The 18,024-nt window shown below is 40.2% G+C and overlaps 2 protein-coding genes across 9 annotated transcripts in view; one reads left to right on the forward strand and one right to left on the reverse strand.

Moving 5' to 3' along the window:
• Positions 1-18,024, reverse strand: part of LOC132151902 (Fc receptor-like protein 5) — a 628,771-nt gene that overhangs the window by 312,814 nt on the left and 297,933 nt on the right. The gene's annotated exons all lie outside the window — the stretch shown is intronic.
• Positions 1-18,024, forward strand: part of LOC132151994 (high affinity immunoglobulin gamma Fc receptor I-like) — a 98,519-nt gene that overhangs the window by 14,563 nt on the left and 65,932 nt on the right. The window lies entirely within an intron of this gene.

Below are 18,024 nucleotides of genomic sequence, written 5' to 3' on the forward strand. Positions count from 1 at the left end.
CTTTAACAACATAAGGGCAGATCCCTTTAATTACAGCTGATGACACTTTGAAGTAACGCTGAAGGGAGCGAGGATAAATCATTTCACTTGATTCAAGTCCTCCATCCTCACGTCTTTTCCTTGCGTCCTTCCCTTGCATCCTGAAAGGGTGGAGCTAAGACACGAGGAAAGGAAGCGAGGAAAGGAAACGAGGATGCACAAATATGAATTGAGAAGCACCCACGGTGTCATGAGAAATCGAGTCCGCCCGAGAAATCGAGTCCGCTTAGGACCCCGAGTGATCTCATTGGCTCAACGAACATTTAATGGGTATTATTTTTTAGCGCCTGATTACAATTCCTGCTAAATTGCGTTTTTATTTATGTCGTTTGAACTTTGCTATAATGACCATTTATGTACTTTAAATTACATGTTTCATAGGCTAGTATATAGCCGACGCGCTATAGGTTGTGAAATCAAACATTTCTCTTTTTTTTTTTTTTACTCGCGTATCAGCATAGCATACAGCTACTCGATGTGTGTGTGTGTGTGTGTGTGTGTGTGTGTGTGTGTGTAAATTTATATTGTTAATCTAAATGATATAATATCGCAATTGCTTGTGCAGAACCGTGTTATTGTTGTATTATAGTATATTATTATTTTATGTAAAACGAATGTTATATTAATTTTACATGAAGTATGTCAGTATGCCTATTATATTTATACAATTAAGTATAGTAAGTGAATAATGGTTGTTTGTGCACTGAAAGTAACTAAAAATACAACTAGATAGTTTATATAGATAGCAATAATTGCTATATAATTATAACTTGCAATTATACTATAATGAATCTACTGTTTTTTTTTGTTTTGTTTTTTTACATATAAATGTTCAAGCAATATGCACTATCAATGTAACACATTTATACATTTTTCAAAATGCATAACATTTTCAAAGAATCTTTACAGAAAGACATACTGTTGTGTCTATATGGTCAAAAACACCCTCACTGTTTTAATAGTTGGTGCTAAATGCATTAGTAGTCATACAGACAGCAAGCAAGCCAAAGGCAACGGTGGTTAATAAAGAAAAATCTGTAAGATGTCGATACTGGAGTAAAAAAACCTTTGGAGAAACCAGACTAACCAAAAACACTGGGGACCAGTTCTCCTCTGTATATTCAGTCTGAACATTTGGTACAATATCATTGGTAGTTAACAGTGTTACTGCATTGATTCAGCTGTAAGGTTAGAGGTTAATCGTGCCATGTACAGGCAGCAACATTGTTTTCTCTGTGGCCCAGGTGAGGCATGCAGTGGCAGTGAAGAGTGCTAAGGTGCAGTCATCCATTCATAAATTCTTGCTTTTTTGCTGAAACTGGAAACAGTTCATCCTATGTGAAGTCCATTGTGGAAGATTGGGGAATCATCAGTCTCAACATAACTCGAGAGCATCTCGGGACAGAGCTTCTGTGGTAAAGAAAAATATAAAAATGTTTAGGAACTGTAATATAATAAAAAAAAAAATTCCTCTCTGCCTTTGTAATATACAGTATGCTGGAAGACTTTCTTGACATCATACAGAACGGAATACAACAGAAGCAGGAAACATCAAAAATCACTGTTAACCGTGGAGCATCGGTTTACAATTCTTGCAAAAATCAAGTTATGATTTATGTGTATGTATTGTTATAAAAACAATCAAACAGACGTAAATGTAATCTGTTAAACTCAGTCTATTTTGCATTCAAACATTGCTTTAAGTAAAGAGACAGGTGATTTATTTGAGCAGAGCTTGTTTTCTGCCCCCACTATTTGGAATGATATTGATATTGTATCAAATGTTCAGACTGAATATACAGAGGAGAACTGGTCCCCAGTGTTTTTGATTAGTCTGGTTTCTCCAAAGGTTTTTTTTTACTCCAGTATCGACATCTTACAGATTTTTCTTTATTAATCACCGTTGCCTTTGGCTTGCTTGCTGTCTGTGTGACGACTAATGCATTTAGCACCAACTATTAAAACAGTGAGGGTGTTTTTGACCATATAGACACAACAGTATGTCTTTCTGTAAAGATTCTTTGAAAATGTTATGCATTTTGAAAAATGTATAAGTGTCTTACATTGATAGTGTGCATATTGCTTGAACATTTATATGTAAAAAAAATGTGTAGAATTATATTATAATTGCAAGTTATAATTAACAATTATAAACTAGCTGTATTTTTAGTTACTTTCAGTGCACAAACAGCTATTATTCACTTACTATTACTGATTTGTAATAGTACAAGTAACTGATGTACTATTTTATGTACTGTGTTATATGAGTTAAAGTCAATTACAATTGTAATTTCTGTCATCATAATGAATTTATGTAGTGTGATAATTGCTGTATGATTTTCTTTAAAAACAATAGTTTCTTAAATAATATACAATCAGCAATTGCAATACATGAACTGCTTGTAAGCAAAACCATATATAACAACATAAGTACTTATTACAATATTGAAAATAATGTAAAAAAAATTACATGAATTAGGTAGTAAGTCAAAATGAATAAAAATCAAAGTCTGTGTGTGTGTGTATATTGTACGCAGGTTCGTTTTATTAATAATTATCTTTTTATTCTATCCCACAATCTTCTGAATTTGTGGGCTAAACGTGTTTTAGTCATCACAACTGAAGTATTATTATTATTATTTTAGAACTGGAAAATATATTCAAAAGCTGTGCTGAGGCGTTCTAGTAACCGAATATTAAAACTAATTACAATGTATTATTTATGAGATGTTGCTAGTTTTATGACATTTAAAAACATTTTGATCGATTACATTCTGTATGTTGCTTTTACTAAATTATTTTAGCTTGAAACAGCAAGCTACCGCAGCTCCGATTAGCCATACAACAAGTTATCGCGATAACAACTTTTGATCAGGCATTTAAAACAGCTACCGCCTTGGTCCTAAGGGGACTCGATTTCGCGGGGGGACTGGATTTCTCACTACACCAGCCTATGCAGTTAGTGAAGGCAAACCAGGCAAAAAAAGGATGACCGTAACAGTACAAGAAAAGGCAATGAACAAAAAGTCTTTGGATAAACAAAGAAATAAAACACGAGTTAATATCGGCGTGGCTTTTCAGCGATGGCGAGAACTGAGGGAACTCAAGGGGCTGAAAAGTGACTCCTTGATGGCTTTATTTCTGCTGGACAGGTAAATCTTTCTTTTTTTGTTTTGATCATACATATTTTTTGTTTATTTTTTCATGAAGCATGTGTCATTAGCACATGTAGCTGCGTAATATAGCTAACATAACATTACTTAGCGAGCCGTAGTAGAGACGATAAATAATCTATAGGAGCCCAGAAGGGAGGGGGTGGAATGAATGGAAATAATGAGCTGTCTTTAAAACAGCCTCCGAGGACGCTCGTCACTATATATATATATATATATATATATATTATAATTTTTTTTAACCCTTACTTTCATTTACAATGCAGTACACAAAGCAATTAATTAAACAAACAGGAAGCATCAGTCTGGACTAAAAACAAACCCTCAGTGGGCAAAAAATACCAAAAATGTAGTTTTGTAAGAGAACTTTAAATTTAAGAATTTTAATCTTTATTAAATGTTATCATATATTTGCTATATACTATTTACAATCAGCACACATTTCCTCTGTTTCTGTAGTTGATATGATTCTGGAGAGTCCTGTTCATCCTGTGACTGAAGGAGATTCTCTGACTCTACACTGTTTATTTCAAAATTCGACTCCACCAATCCTCAGAGCTGATTTCTATAAAGATGGATCACTCATCCAGAATCAAACTACAGAGATTATCATCTCTACTGTCTCAAAGTCACATGAGGGTTTCTACTACTGCAAACACCCAGAGAGAGGAGAGTCACCCAAGAGCTGGATCTCAGTCAGCGGAGTCTCAAATGAATCCTGCTGTATATGTGAGCTGATTTATTTCTTCATATGCTCTTGTTCAGATATAGTGATCAATAAAGTGTTTGTGTGTCTCTTTTTCAGCGTCTCATTCAGAATCTCAGATCTCTGTCCTCCACACACTCAGTTCTGTACTGACAGTTTGTCCATATCTGCTAGTGACAGTCGTGCTGATCTTCAAGTGCTGCAGGATGAGAGGTATAACAGCTGAATGATTTATTACATGTCATTATAGTCATATTTTACTGATCAACAATTATTATTATTATCATTAATGTTGTTTGTTTGAATGTGCATGTGGTTAAATTAACATTTTGTGTTTGTGTGCATGCACCACTGTCCTCCTTTGACTTGCAGCTAATGGTTGTTAGATTCAACATGAACCAGAACTTCAAACCCTTGGACTTCTGAGTGAAACAGGAAATTCAACAAGAAAACATGTAGAGCAGAACATGATTTTACCCAACAGAAATTATTTGGCATTACATAATTTTTGTTTTGTTGTAATTGCTAGAACATTATAAGATGTTGATGACACAGTGACTCAACTAAACTGTTTGTTCATAAAGGTTTGAAAGCTTACCTTACATTACTGCTTTTTCAGTTGATTTTCAGTATTATTGTATCATGAAAGTTAAAGTTTAATGTTTTTATTTTGTTCTGCTTTAATATTGTAATAAAGTTCAATCTTTTACAGTATAAGTCTTAGTGCATCTATGTTCTGTAGCCTCTGTGATGTTTGCCTGCTTTATAACCACATGAACATGTCATTTGTAAGCATGTTTATTCATTATTCTTTAGTGTATTCTTTATTCATGACTTGTATTGTTGCAAAGCTCTGTAGGATTTACATATTTTTAACTGTTTATTTTTTTCTTTCTTAAAATAAAATGCAGTGCCTTTTAAAATATTGTGGAGCTGATGCTTTGTTAAAACATTCTTGCAGTGTCACCGTAAAAACAAAAGAACCATGACCTATGAGCCAATCGGGTTTTACATGTCCATTAATATACTGTAATTATTACAGTTAATATGCATATAAAAATAATACTAGCAAAATGTGACAACTGAAATCAATTCCTGAATAAATGACTCGTATGAGACGTTAGAAACACTCATCAGTAGAAGTTATTACTGAAATAACTTACTGGACTATGAATTACTTTGTTGTTCTGATGTTACTGTTATCTTGTATTTAAGGCTCATGAGACTACAGACACTGAGCTGTTGTTCATAAGAGAACCTGTAGTTTAAGATACACATGGTATATTATACAAATAAATGTTACATTACTACACAACTCTCTGCAATACTGAATTCTGACTTCTTATAGAGCCTTTCTGTGGTCTAATATTTCCTAATACTCGTTGTTGCTCATGACAATAGATAGATAGATTTATTATGAGCTGCTCTCAGACAGCAGCAGAGGAGTGTGTGATGCAGAGAGAAGAAAACTCTATTACAAACACACTTCAGCAACAAACAACTACTATGGGTTACTGGTGAGTTTAGACAGAATCACAGAATGAATGAGACAGTGCTGAAACTTTCCTTGATATTTTTAGAGCGAGATGTAAATTAAAATTATATTCCATTATAATAAACTACTAACTTAATGGTGTAAATGGAGAAAGATGATTTTGCTGTTGTGTAGTTACTGCCTCAACTAGCAGAGACTATCAGACCATCACAATGAGGTGCTTTAAACGTCTGGTCAAAAAACACATCCACTCCACTTTGCCCTCTTTTCTAGACCCTCTATAATTCGCACATCGCCCCAACCTCTCTACAGATGAAGCTATCTCCTACACCCTGCACTCCATCTTATCACATCTGGACACAAAAGACTTGTATGTCAGAATGCTGTTAAGTGACTTTAGCTTATCAGTGGCTCTGCTGTAGAGAAAATCAAGGAGCACCAAGTTTCTTGGTGTGCTCATTTCTGATGGCCTCATCTGGTCCATCAACACCAACTCCACTGTGAAGAAGGCGCAACAATGTCTTCACTTCCTGCAAAATCTGAAGAGAGCCAGTCTCCCAGGACCCATCCTCACCATCTTCAACAGAGGAACTGTGGAGACATCCTTGCCAGCTGCATCACTGCGTGGTTCGGAAACTGCAAAACAGCAGAACGCAGACCCTCCAGCGCATAGTGAGGACAGCTGACAAGATCATAGGGGTCTCCCTCCCCTCGATCCAGGACATCTATCAGACACACTGTGTACGCAGAGCCTCCTCCATTGTGAAAGATTGATCCATCTGTTTGACCCCCTGCCATCATACAGAAGCCTACACAGCATCAGGACCCACACGGAAAGTTTCTGCAACAGCTTTTCCCCTAGGCTGTCAATATACTGAATAAGCTGATTCAGCATCCTACTCCCTCATTAACTGCCTTCCTACCCCACGTCTACAGAAAAAAAAACACTCCAATGGACATTCACAAACATCTGCACTCTGCACTTTCACTTAGCTGTGCACTATAGACTCTTGCACATCTGCACAATGGTCAGTTTACATTCATCTGCACTCAACTCCCTCAATGTGCACCAAAAACACACTGCACACATATTCTGACCACAAACCACATATTCTGACATAATATCTGCTCTGATCACCTCAATTGTACACAAACACTTTATTCTTAAACTCTAACATGTCTTACATTCCTACAATTTCACATTTCTACCTCATTTAACACTTATGTCTTGTTATATTTATTGTGCTGCTGGTCATGCTTCTTGCTCGTTATATTTAATGTGCTCTTATGTCTGATCCCTGTTGCCGTGAACACATCTGTATACTTGTTTTGTCATTGTTTTTGCACCTTTGAAACAACATTTCGTTCTTATGTATACTGTGTATGTGGAAGAATGATAATAAAGTTGAGTTGAAGTTGAGTTGAGACCACTGATCTATATCATAGATCAGTGGTTGAGACCAAACTAATCAGTATAACCTTGAATACTGCAAAATTTTAAAACATCTAATTCCAATGGTAGAAAATATTCATAAAATACTAAAATATTTTCACGTCTCCCTCTCTCTCTGAGCTGTAAGGACCAGAGTAACTCGGATAGATGGAGAGTGAGAAGATACATGGACAGATAGGGACTGGAAGATTTGTGATATGTTTATCATCTCTTTGGGGATCCCAAACAGGATCTACATGTACAATCAATTCCAGCAGCATATGGGACACTGGAGCATACTGGTGTCAGTATGAATCTAGAGAGATCTGTCATCCTGTTAATTGTCATGAGTCTGGACCCGGTGTTCCTCCCTCTCACCACCAGAGTGCGCCACTTCTATTTTCTCGGACTCATTACCTTCACTCCGCTCAGCTGTGTCACCCACTCACACTCACACCTGGTCACTAGTTCGACAAACATGTCACATACTCACACACACAGCTGTTCCCCATTTGTTCACTAGTATATTTTCTCCACACTCCCACCTCTCTGCCTGCCTGAATTAACCCTTTCGCATGTGAGTTTAAAATATTCTAGCTGAGCCCCCGGTGTGAGTTTTTTTAGATGACTGTGGGTACACTATCCGTTCCACCTGCACGATTCGTTTCACGCATGCACGTAATTACGTAGTAGAAAACTTCACTGTTTTCCTACACTATCGGTACCTACTGTGGGTACACAACGGATCGTGTACCGACACTTATCACACCGCTGTGATCGTACGCGTCAAAGGGTTAATGTTATTTGCTAATGTTGGTTGTCATTAAGTGTCTCTAGTGCTTGCATTTCGGCTTGTTCCCGGTGATTCGTTTCTGTTTTGTTTTTGCCGTGTTGGCCTTTTTGTTCCTGTTCTAATTAAAAGATTCTTCCCTGCATTTGGACCCAGACCCTCGTTCATTCCACGGCGCCATCTCTACCGCGCAGTGACAGAATTCAGGCAGCAAACATGGGTCCAGCAGGGAGGTTCCTCGATGTCCGCCAGGGAGAGCGATGCATTGAGGACTATGCCTGGGACTTCGTGGGGGCGGCTCGGTTGTCGGCGACAGAGTCCTGTTTTATTATCTTCTTCTGGGAAGGACTGGCCTAGCCCTTTAAATCTTTCATGCCATACTGGCACCCCGACGAGACGCTGGAGGACTACGTGAACCTGGCTCTGCAGTTGAGTGGCTCAGCCGTCAGGGACCCGGGAAGTTCCCGGCGAGGTGGCCGAGCTCGCGGATGTTCCCAGGGGGACAGGGTTTCATATATTCTTTTTTAAGCACCCCTGGGCGCCGCCGTTGGCTAGCGGACCCCCACCTGCTGTTAGCATTCTATTGACTCCCATTCATTTTGGCGTCACTTTGACAGCGAATAACTTTACATCTGAGGCGTTTAAAGACTCCATTTGTCCATTAATTATTTCTAAAGAAACACAAAAATTTATAAAAGGCTCCATTACCTTGTATCTTATGTTATGGTCCCTTAGAAGCAGTTTTTGTAAAAAATAGGCTAAAGATTGCGTCATAACCAGCGACTCTCTGTCGCACAGTAAAGAAATTACCATATGGACAGGAGGAGAAGCTCACAGGCAATCTTTTACTGTCTATGAGGCTATCGGGGGGACATGGAGGCATGAAGTCAAGGGAGATAATTAATCAGAATACTTTCACTTGATTTCTCTAGATTTCTCTTGGCACAGCAATTAGAAGACATACAGGTTGCTCACATGACATCTACGTCATCAAGCTCAGTTTGAGTCTGCACAGTACGCCCGACCCCCAGGAAGTGCGTGCTTCTAATTGACTTCACTTGTGCTGCTGACGAGTCACTGTACACTGTGAGACTATTTTTCTGTATTTATTCATTTCTCAAAGCCCTTTTTTTAAGTTTCAGATTTAAAGAGATGGACTGCATCATCAGACTTTATTTATGACAATATTTGCATTAGAAAAGGATTTAGAAATGCAGTTTATTAATTATCTATGTCTTGCTTGTCCTTATCCTATTAAAAAATACATATATGGCCTACATGTTGTAGCCGAAATGACTCGAACCAGACAAATTAAAGAGTCGATCAGGGCTGTGTTTGAAACACGAGCCGAATTCCTCAGGAAGTCATAAAACATTCTGTGCCACAAGTCCCAAGCAAGATAACCAACCAACCAAAGCTTTCACAGAACAGCTTTCAACATTAACACCACTAGAACAATTATTGACAATTTCAATTCGGAGAAGAGATTTGTCAAATTTGTTGTTCGTAATTGATAAGCAACGCCAGGACATCGTGTAAACCCATGAGAGGACTACACAAGATCTTTTGACTCCCCCCCACCCCCACCTAGCAGAACCAGACTGAAATTCCTAAGGGGGAAGGGGCTTTGAACCCTTTTGTCTCCACAGAAGTCTTTGTCAAGAGAATAAAAGTCTTTTGTACATATATATGGACCAGAATGAACTCAAAAAGACTTATAAATGAATCAGTCCATCGCTTCACTCCATATTCATTTATGTGTAACCCACACATTTGACTATCATGTCATAATCACTTATTGTGTATGTCTTTTAATAACTATGGGATAGCTTAAGGATACATAGTCATGTCTAGTATCTATGTAATTGAATCTGCTTGCTTGAAATAGGCCTGACAATCAAATATTTATCAAATGTATCATATTTGTGTTATAGGAATCATGTCCAAAATTATACCCTGCAAGAGCGGGAAAATTCGGACCACATGCTTGGTAAGATAAACACATGATTTATGATACCCCCGAGCCAAGACTATATCTGATTGGTCAAGACAACTTTTGAGGTGTGGCCAACAGGCCAGTTTAAATACCTAGGACACCATAAAATATTGCTTTTTAGTCTCTAGCTAGCTAGGCTTTTTAGTCTCTAGCTATGCTTCTGCTATTAGTCATGTCTGCTTTTTAGTTCTAGCCTTGCTTTGGCTATCAGTCATGCCAGCTTTTAGCTTTGCTTCTTAGCTTTAGCTTTTAGCCATGCTGTTTGTCATCACTGTTCTTAGAGCGCGGTCCCAGCGTGCTTCAGCCTGCACGCCTGCTGCTACTTAGCCACGATGAGAAGGAACAGCCAAACTTTACTTCTTTTCTTTTCCGTTTGAGAGTTTCGTGTTCGGAGTTAAGTTTTGTAACGCAGTCTGACCTCGTCTGTACGTTCAGCTTCAGCACACAACTCTGCCCCTTCAGCCCACAACCAACCAGGGCTCCCTAAGACCAAGACGTCACTTCAATGACTACTGAACTTCCAGCCAATCAGCGACAACAAAGCGACACCTTCAGGCAATGTACCTTCAGACATTTGTGCTGGTGTATCTAATATAATTTTAACCTCATTGAGGAACTCAATGCAAGGGTTCATTAAGTGATTGATGGTTGTTCATGTTTATGCAATTTAACGTATTGCTGTAAACTTGGGAATCCATATTTCCATTCTCTTAAACTCATCTTTCCCTAACTTTCGATCTTCCTGCAACTTGTGTGAATGTGTGAGTGCGTGCGTTTATGTGTTAGATTAGTTTATATGTCTTAGATTTATCTAATAAAGCCTTATTCATATTGAAAAGATAAGTATCTTGTGTTTTGTGCTTACTAGTTAATGTCTTAAACTGCCGATCTTGTTACTGTGCTAATTGATAGTGTTTTCACTACAGTTTGGATATTAATATCCAGCACAGATTTGATGTTAAACGGCTCATTCAGTGAATCGCAGGGCGTCTCAGTGATTAGCCGTGAAACAGTGATTCTGTTCAAATTCCCTTTAAAATCTTAAATGATTCCCTTTGAGCTAAATTGACCTGTTTCCTTTACAACGTTTTGTGGAGGAAAATTATTGAATCCGCTGTGGATGGTTTCAGCTCGTTTCTTCGCTCACTGATGGTGTGGCTCATTATTCTCATTATAAACATGGTCAAAACTTTCCCACACCTTAGACTTTGCTTTGGTTGCTGGTGCATGATTAAATGTAAATGCAACCAAAACGTAATCGCCAGAGGCAAGCCTTCCTCTTCACCTACACAGCATAAATTTTCGCATCTTTCTCGCGCTAATCTCCGACGTCGATCCAACATCGTTTTGCTCATTGAATTTACATGTCCTGGGATTGATTCCGGGATCGATCCCGGGTTGGGGACCTAGTAATATTGCCGGTTCAGTCCCGGAACAAGCGCTGAGTAAAAGCCAGAACCAATGCCATAAAGGGTGTGTCATAGTGATGACGCATGTTATCACGTGAATCTTTTAGCAGGTGTTTTGTGCAATAATATGTGCAAACTGTAATGAAGCAGAGATCAGTTAGTTCCTCACTATCACTTCTGAAGCGGAGATTGTTTGCCAGCTTAAGTGTAACAAAACATGTCACATCGTAATGTCATGTGAACACACACACAGATTCCGGAAAATCACTGGCAGTGTAAACGAACCACAATCTAACAATCTGGGAACAATTGACGGGACACATTACCTGTGTATTATTTGGAATCTCAGTGTGAAAGGAGCTAAACTGAGCACTTGTGTACTGTTGTTCTCTTATTTGTACAATAGGTTTTGTGCACCTCTGAATTTGAAATGGTGTAACTGTAGTGTTGTGTTTGCTAGAGAGAATATGTAAAAATTGAAAATAAAAATATTTCTAGTACTAAAAAATGTATCTGTGACTTCAAATTTACCAATATGCACGTGTGACTATTCATTACAACATTTCCACTGTCACAGGTGCTCAGGTTTGCTATAATAATACCTTCACAGGACATAATAGTAGTAGCCAGCCATCCATGCAAAGAAGTCAGTGTGGTGTACTGTGTAACTAACTCTAAGAAAAGAGTAAATAAGTAATAATTACTTTTGAACTTTATTTTACTAGTCTCCTCTGTTAATGTAATGAGCTCTTTATTTCTGCCTCTATAATGGAACGTTAATTTCGCGTCTAGAAAGTCAAGTCAAGTCTGCTTTATTGTCAATTCTTCCACATGTACAGTACATACATACAGAAAATCGAAATTGCGTTACTCTCAGACCCCCGGTGCACACAGATAACATTAACATTAAAGCCTAAAAATCTAGATCAAAATATAAAATGTAGATAAAACTATACAATAGGGAATGTTAAAAGTTCAGTGGTACCTGGGGCAGAAGAGGGGGGGGGGGCAAGTTCGGGAGTGAGTTCAGCTTCCTGACAGCCTGGTGGATGAAGCTGTCCTTCAGTCTGCTGGTCCTGGCCTGGAGACTCCGCAGTCTCCTCCCTGATGGCAGCAGACTGAAGAAGCTGTGTCATGGGTGAGTGGGATCACCTGCGATGCAGAGGGCTTTGCGGGTGAGACGTGTTCTGTAAATGTCCTGGAGGGAGGGGAGAGAGACACCAATGATCTTCTCAGCTGCTCTCACTATGCGTTGCAGAGTCTTTCGGCAGGACGCGTTGCAGGCGCCATACCACACAGTGATGCAGCTTGACAGGATGCTCTTGATGGTGCCTCTGTAGAAGGTGTACATGATGGGGGGCGGGGCTCTGGCTCTCCTCAGTTTGCGGAGGATGTAGAGACGCTGTTGTGATTTCTTGGCCAGTGCTGCTGTGTTTTCACAGGTGGGACTGGTAAGTGAGACGCACACACGGAAGAAAGGAGGAAATAATCTCATGTCGCTCTAAAACGCTCTGAAATCGTTAAGTTCTAAAGAAAAGGAGGGGATAATTAAGCACCTAGCTGGAACGGGAACAAGCTCTTACAGTGTTTCAAGAAGAAAAAGGTGTAAGAAATATCAGTACGCTTCACCATTGTCTGGCTGGGGTTTAGCTACAGTAAGAGCTTCACCCGCATCGATACTGAGGACTTGTTGTCTACGGAGGGCCACGGAGGGTCTTCACGGCGCCGGTTAGAGCTTCTGCTACATCATGTCAGCATGGAGTCATCAAGCTGCATCTTCAAGCCTCGTGCCTGACCTACGTTTGACAGCGGTCTCACGGATTAGATGCAATGGTCAAGTACAGCCTCATTCATGGACATTGATGCAAGTCTGTGAGTATTAACCCACTAATACAGTCTATAATACTGCAAAAGACGAACAACGGCATAACGGCTTCTCAGACTGAACATTTAATACTTACCGGCTCGTCAACGAGAGCAACAAAAAACTGTGGTTACATTTGCACTCATGCCTGCGTGCATCCACATGGACTCTTTCTAATTAAGGACACATAAACTTTTTATTTTTATTTTTGGACTTTGCAACTGTTTTTTGAGGATTTCACATTTTCATTTCTTGCTTTTTGGATTTAAGAACTTTGATAATTTTGTTTATTGTGGTATTTACACTGACAGTTATTACAGTTATTTGAGTGTCTATGTGTAAATGCATATGTGCTTGCCACTTTAAACTGATGTTCTGATATTTTATGTTTATCCAGTTCATAACGAGGGCTTTGTTATATCTGCTAAGGGGTCTTCTTCTGCCATTAGAGTTTAAAAATGTAAGGTGATAATGTCAGAGTCACGTAATGAGACAGAGGTGGAGGAGCAGATGGCTGGTTATCAGCATGAAGATTTACAAGGTGAAGTCCACAAAATGGTAGACTCATCAGAGAGACCGTGTCTGAAGGAAACAAATGAAGCTAAACGACAAAGTCCAACTGATCTTCAAGGCAAGCTTAACAAGGATGATAATGCTCTTAAAGGTCCAAGACACTCTGAACGCACATGCAATCCTACAGAGAAGATGCGCGCACATCAATATGAAGAGGCCAAGAAAAAAGAGAAAAGCTGTATGCCATGTACGAGCAGTGGAAGCTCCACACACGGAAGGCAAAAGATCAGCTAAAGACTTATATGTCAGAGAGTCAGCTCTGGCCTCTCATTGAAGAGCTTAAGAAAGATAAAGAAGACGTAATGAACATTTATTATGAAATTCGAAATCTTACTACACCCTCCACCGACATAAGAAGAAGAGTTGATACGTGTGAATCGGTTACCACAGAAATCATCAACATTGCCTACAGCAGAGCTATAGATGATGAAAGCGGGTTTAATGAGCAGCAGGAAAGACACCGCCTTCATGAACTGCTTCACCATGACTATGCAAAGTCTGTCTATGGATCCGCAGCTTCTTTGATAAGTCACAGCCAGTCTGATCACTACTCCACATCTTCAGTTATGACAGCAAAACGCACAGATGCAGCAGCTGAACTAGCAGTGAAAGAAGCAAATTATCAGATGCTGCTAGAGGAAGAAAGGCAAAAGTAATCCATAAGAGAGTTAGAGGAACAACAACGCAAGGCTCTAGAGGCACGAAGGCGTGAGTTGGAGCGATTGCAGGCAGAAAAAGATCTACGGTGCCTCTCTCTCTCGATGCATTGTCCCGTTGTACAGACGTTCCCTCTCTCGCTCAGATCCTTCAAGACAACATAGCCTTAAATAGGCTTCCTGTTCCTGAGCCTTTTGTCTTTAATGGCGATCCCATACAATTCATTGAATGGAAGGCAGAATTCATCTCACTCATTGACCAAAGGGCAATCACACCAGCTGAAAAACTATACTCTCTGAAAAAATATGTTGGTGGCCCAGCACGGCAGGTTTTAGATGGCAACTTCTACCGAAATGACAATGAAGCATACCAAGATGCATGGGACAAACTAAATCGTCGCTTTGGCCAGCCATTCACCATTCAGAGAGCATTCAGAGAGAAGCTCACCAACTGGTCGAGAATTAAATCAAAGGATGCTGAAGGACTGAGACGCTTCTCAGATTTTCTGAATGCTTGTCAAGATGCCATGCCTCATGTCAAGGGTCTCGACATATTAAATGACTGGGAGGAAAATCGGAAGCTCGTTCACAAATTTCAGACTGGGCAGCATTGTTGGAACCGACAAGTCACGAAAAGCCTAAATGAAAATCAAGTATTCCCAAGTTTCAAGGAGTTTGCTAGATTCACGTCAAATGAAGTCGAGATTGCTTGCAATCCCATTACTTCCTTTCATGCCCTTCATTTATCAGATTCTATCACTGAGAAGAAAAATCTCAGAGACGAGATTTGATTGCAAATAAATGCACAGACACTATTTAACTGAACAGAGATGACATAACTGAATTCAATGATGAACTGCCTTTAACTATCATTTTGCATTATTGACACTGTTTTCCTAATGAATGTTGATCAGTTGCTTTGACGCAATGTATTTTGTTTAAAGCGCTATATAAATAAAGGTGACTTTGACTTTGACTTTGACTTTGACGTGAAGAAAAACAAGGCTAGTGTTCTTACCACTCAAACAGTCACTGACAATGAAAACCACAAGTCAGTACAGAGGAAGGCTAAGACTTCATGTATACTTTGTCAAGATAATAAACACCAGCTTCATGCATGCTCCAAGTTCACTGAGATGGCGTTGGTTGAGCGACGCAACTACATAAAGGAGAAGAAAATCTGCTACGGATGCCTGAAACCTGGCCACAGTGTGAGAAACTGTCTTCATCGTCATTTTTGTGACCACTGTAAGGGAAAGCATCCTACAGCTCTGCATGATGACAACTATAAAAGAGAAAAGTCTACATCAGAACCAGAGACAAATCGAGGCGCTGCTGCAACATCACTCAGTGTAGCAGGTGAAGGCTCATCTAACACATCAATGGTGATACCAGTCTGAGTTTCATCTAAAAATGATCCAACGACTGAGAAACTTGTCTATGCACTACTCGACACTCAAAGCGACACTACGTTTATTGACCAAGAAGTGAGGGATGGTCTTAATGCTGACAAGTATCTAGTGAAATTGAAGTTGACGACTATGAGTGGTAAAGATACAGTGCTAACAAGCGAAGGTGTTTCTGGACTTCGTGTTAGAGGATACAGTTCCGCAGTTCAAGTTGATCTTCCGGTCGCCTATACAAAGGGCTGCAAACCTGTTAACCGCTCACACATTCCCACTTGTGAGACGGCTAAACAATGGAGTCATCTTGCAGAAATAGTGGATGAAATCCAACCACTGAAGGACTGTGTAGTAGGTATTTTGATCGGCTACAACTGCTCAAGAGCTATGGCACCAAGGCAAGTCCTTTTAGGAGAAGACGAGGAACCCTATGCTGTAAGGACGGATTTAGGATGGAGTATTGTAGGGCGCTCACTACAAACCCATGATGCGTTGAGCACACATCATTTGTGTCACAGAATTACAGTTGAGGAGCTACCTCTGATAACTCCTACTGACGTCATTCGCATTTTAGAGTCTGACTTCAAAGATGGCAGTGACGACAGCAAAATTGTGTCACAAGACGACATCACATTCCTCAACATACTGGATGAGGGAATAAGGAAAAATATACATGGTCATTATGAGATGCCTCTGCCTTTTAAAACCAGACCCAGCTTGCCTGACAACAAAGGCTCTGCTATGACACGCCTCCTTCACCTTAAAAGGAAATTGCAATGGGATGAAAGGTTTAAGAAGCTTTATGTTGAGTTCATGGAGGAAGTCATCAGAAATGGAGATGCTGAGCTGGTCAAGGACGGTGGGAGTGAAGGAGAGAGATGGTACATTCCCCGTCATGGGGTGCATCATGCGAAGAAGCCAGATAAACTTCGTGTAGTGTTCGATTGCTCAGCCAGATACAATGGAACAAGCTTGAATTATCACCTTCTCTCTGGGCCTGACATGTTGAACAACTTAAGTGGAGTTCTCATCCGTTTCCGACAGCACCCCATTGCATTGATGTGCAACATTCAGAAGATGTTCCATCAGTTTCATGTGGTTGAAGCTGATCGCAACTTCCTGCACTTTCTTTGGTGGAAGCAAGGAGATTTGAACTCGCAGCCCAGCGAGTTTCGCATGAAAGTGCATCTGTTCGGTGCAGCCTCCTCTCCGAGGTGTGCTAACTATGGGATGAAACACCTAACTAAAGAGAATCGCGACTTCTACACTCAAGGCTCGAGATTTGTTATGAGGGACTTTTATGTAGATGATGGGCTTGCAAGTGTTGAAAACACTGAAGATGCTATTCAGCTTGCCAGGGAAGCTCGTGAACTCTGCACCATGGGTGGTCTCCGACTACATAAGTTTGTGTCTAATGACAGAAAGGTATTAGAAAGTATACCACTCTCCGAACGAGCAATCAACGTGAAGGATATGGATCTCGCATTTGATGATTTGCCCCTTGAGAGAGCTCTTGAGATTCAATGGGATGTGGAGTCTGACCGCTTTAGGCTTAACGTCAGTCTTAAGGAGCAGCCAGCGACACGACGTGGCATTTTATCTACAGTGGCTTCTCTGTGCGATCCCCTTGGGTTTGTGGCGCCAGTCATCCTCAAAGCGAAGATCATTCTCCAGGAGATGTGCAGAAGGGGCACTGGCTGGGACGATTCTCTCACTGACGAGCTTCGCCCAAAATGGGAACAATGGGGAAGTGATCTAGCCCACTTGGATAATTTCACCATATCCCGTACCTACTCACCTGCTGGATTTGGAAGGGTCTCAAAGACAGAGCTGCATCATTTCTCTGTTGCCAGTGTGAAGGATTACGGCCAGTGTTCATACCTGCGACTCCAAAATGAAGAGGGTGATATTCATTGTGCCTTAGTTGTAGGAAAATCACGTGTCTCTCCAACCAAGGTCACAGCCATCCCAAGATTAGAATTGACAGCAGCAGTTGTTTCCATGAATATAAGCAAAATGTTTAAGGAGGAATTGGGATGTATGCAGAGGAGTTCTTCTGGACCAACTCTAAAGTAGTCTTAGGTTATATAAGAAATGAAGCACGATGATTTCACATGTTTGTGGCTAACCGGGTTCAGAAGATTCAGCTCAGCCCCACAACAGTGGAGATATGTCCCAACAAGCGAGACTAAGTTCTCAACATTTTCACTAGCTATGTGAGCAGTTGCACGCATTCTCAGGCGCATAAGCAAGAACAGATCAGTCTCACCTCTGTAACAGTCTCACCTCTGTAACAGAACGAGAAGAGGCAGAACATTGCTTAATCAAACATCTGCAGAAAAATGTGTATCATGAAGAGTTGAAACTGCTGAGCAAGGGTATCCCTCTACCACATCACAATCCGTTACATGTTCTTGATGCTTTTCTCCACAACGACGGTGTCCTCAGGGTGGGAGGGAGGCTGTGCAACTCCTCTCTTCCCAACTTC

This window comes from Carassius carassius, chromosome 1 (genome assembly GCF_963082965.1).
Source record: "Carassius carassius chromosome 1, fCarCar2.1, whole genome shotgun sequence".
Lineage (NCBI taxonomy): Eukaryota > Metazoa > Chordata > Actinopteri > Cypriniformes > Cyprinidae > Carassius > Carassius carassius.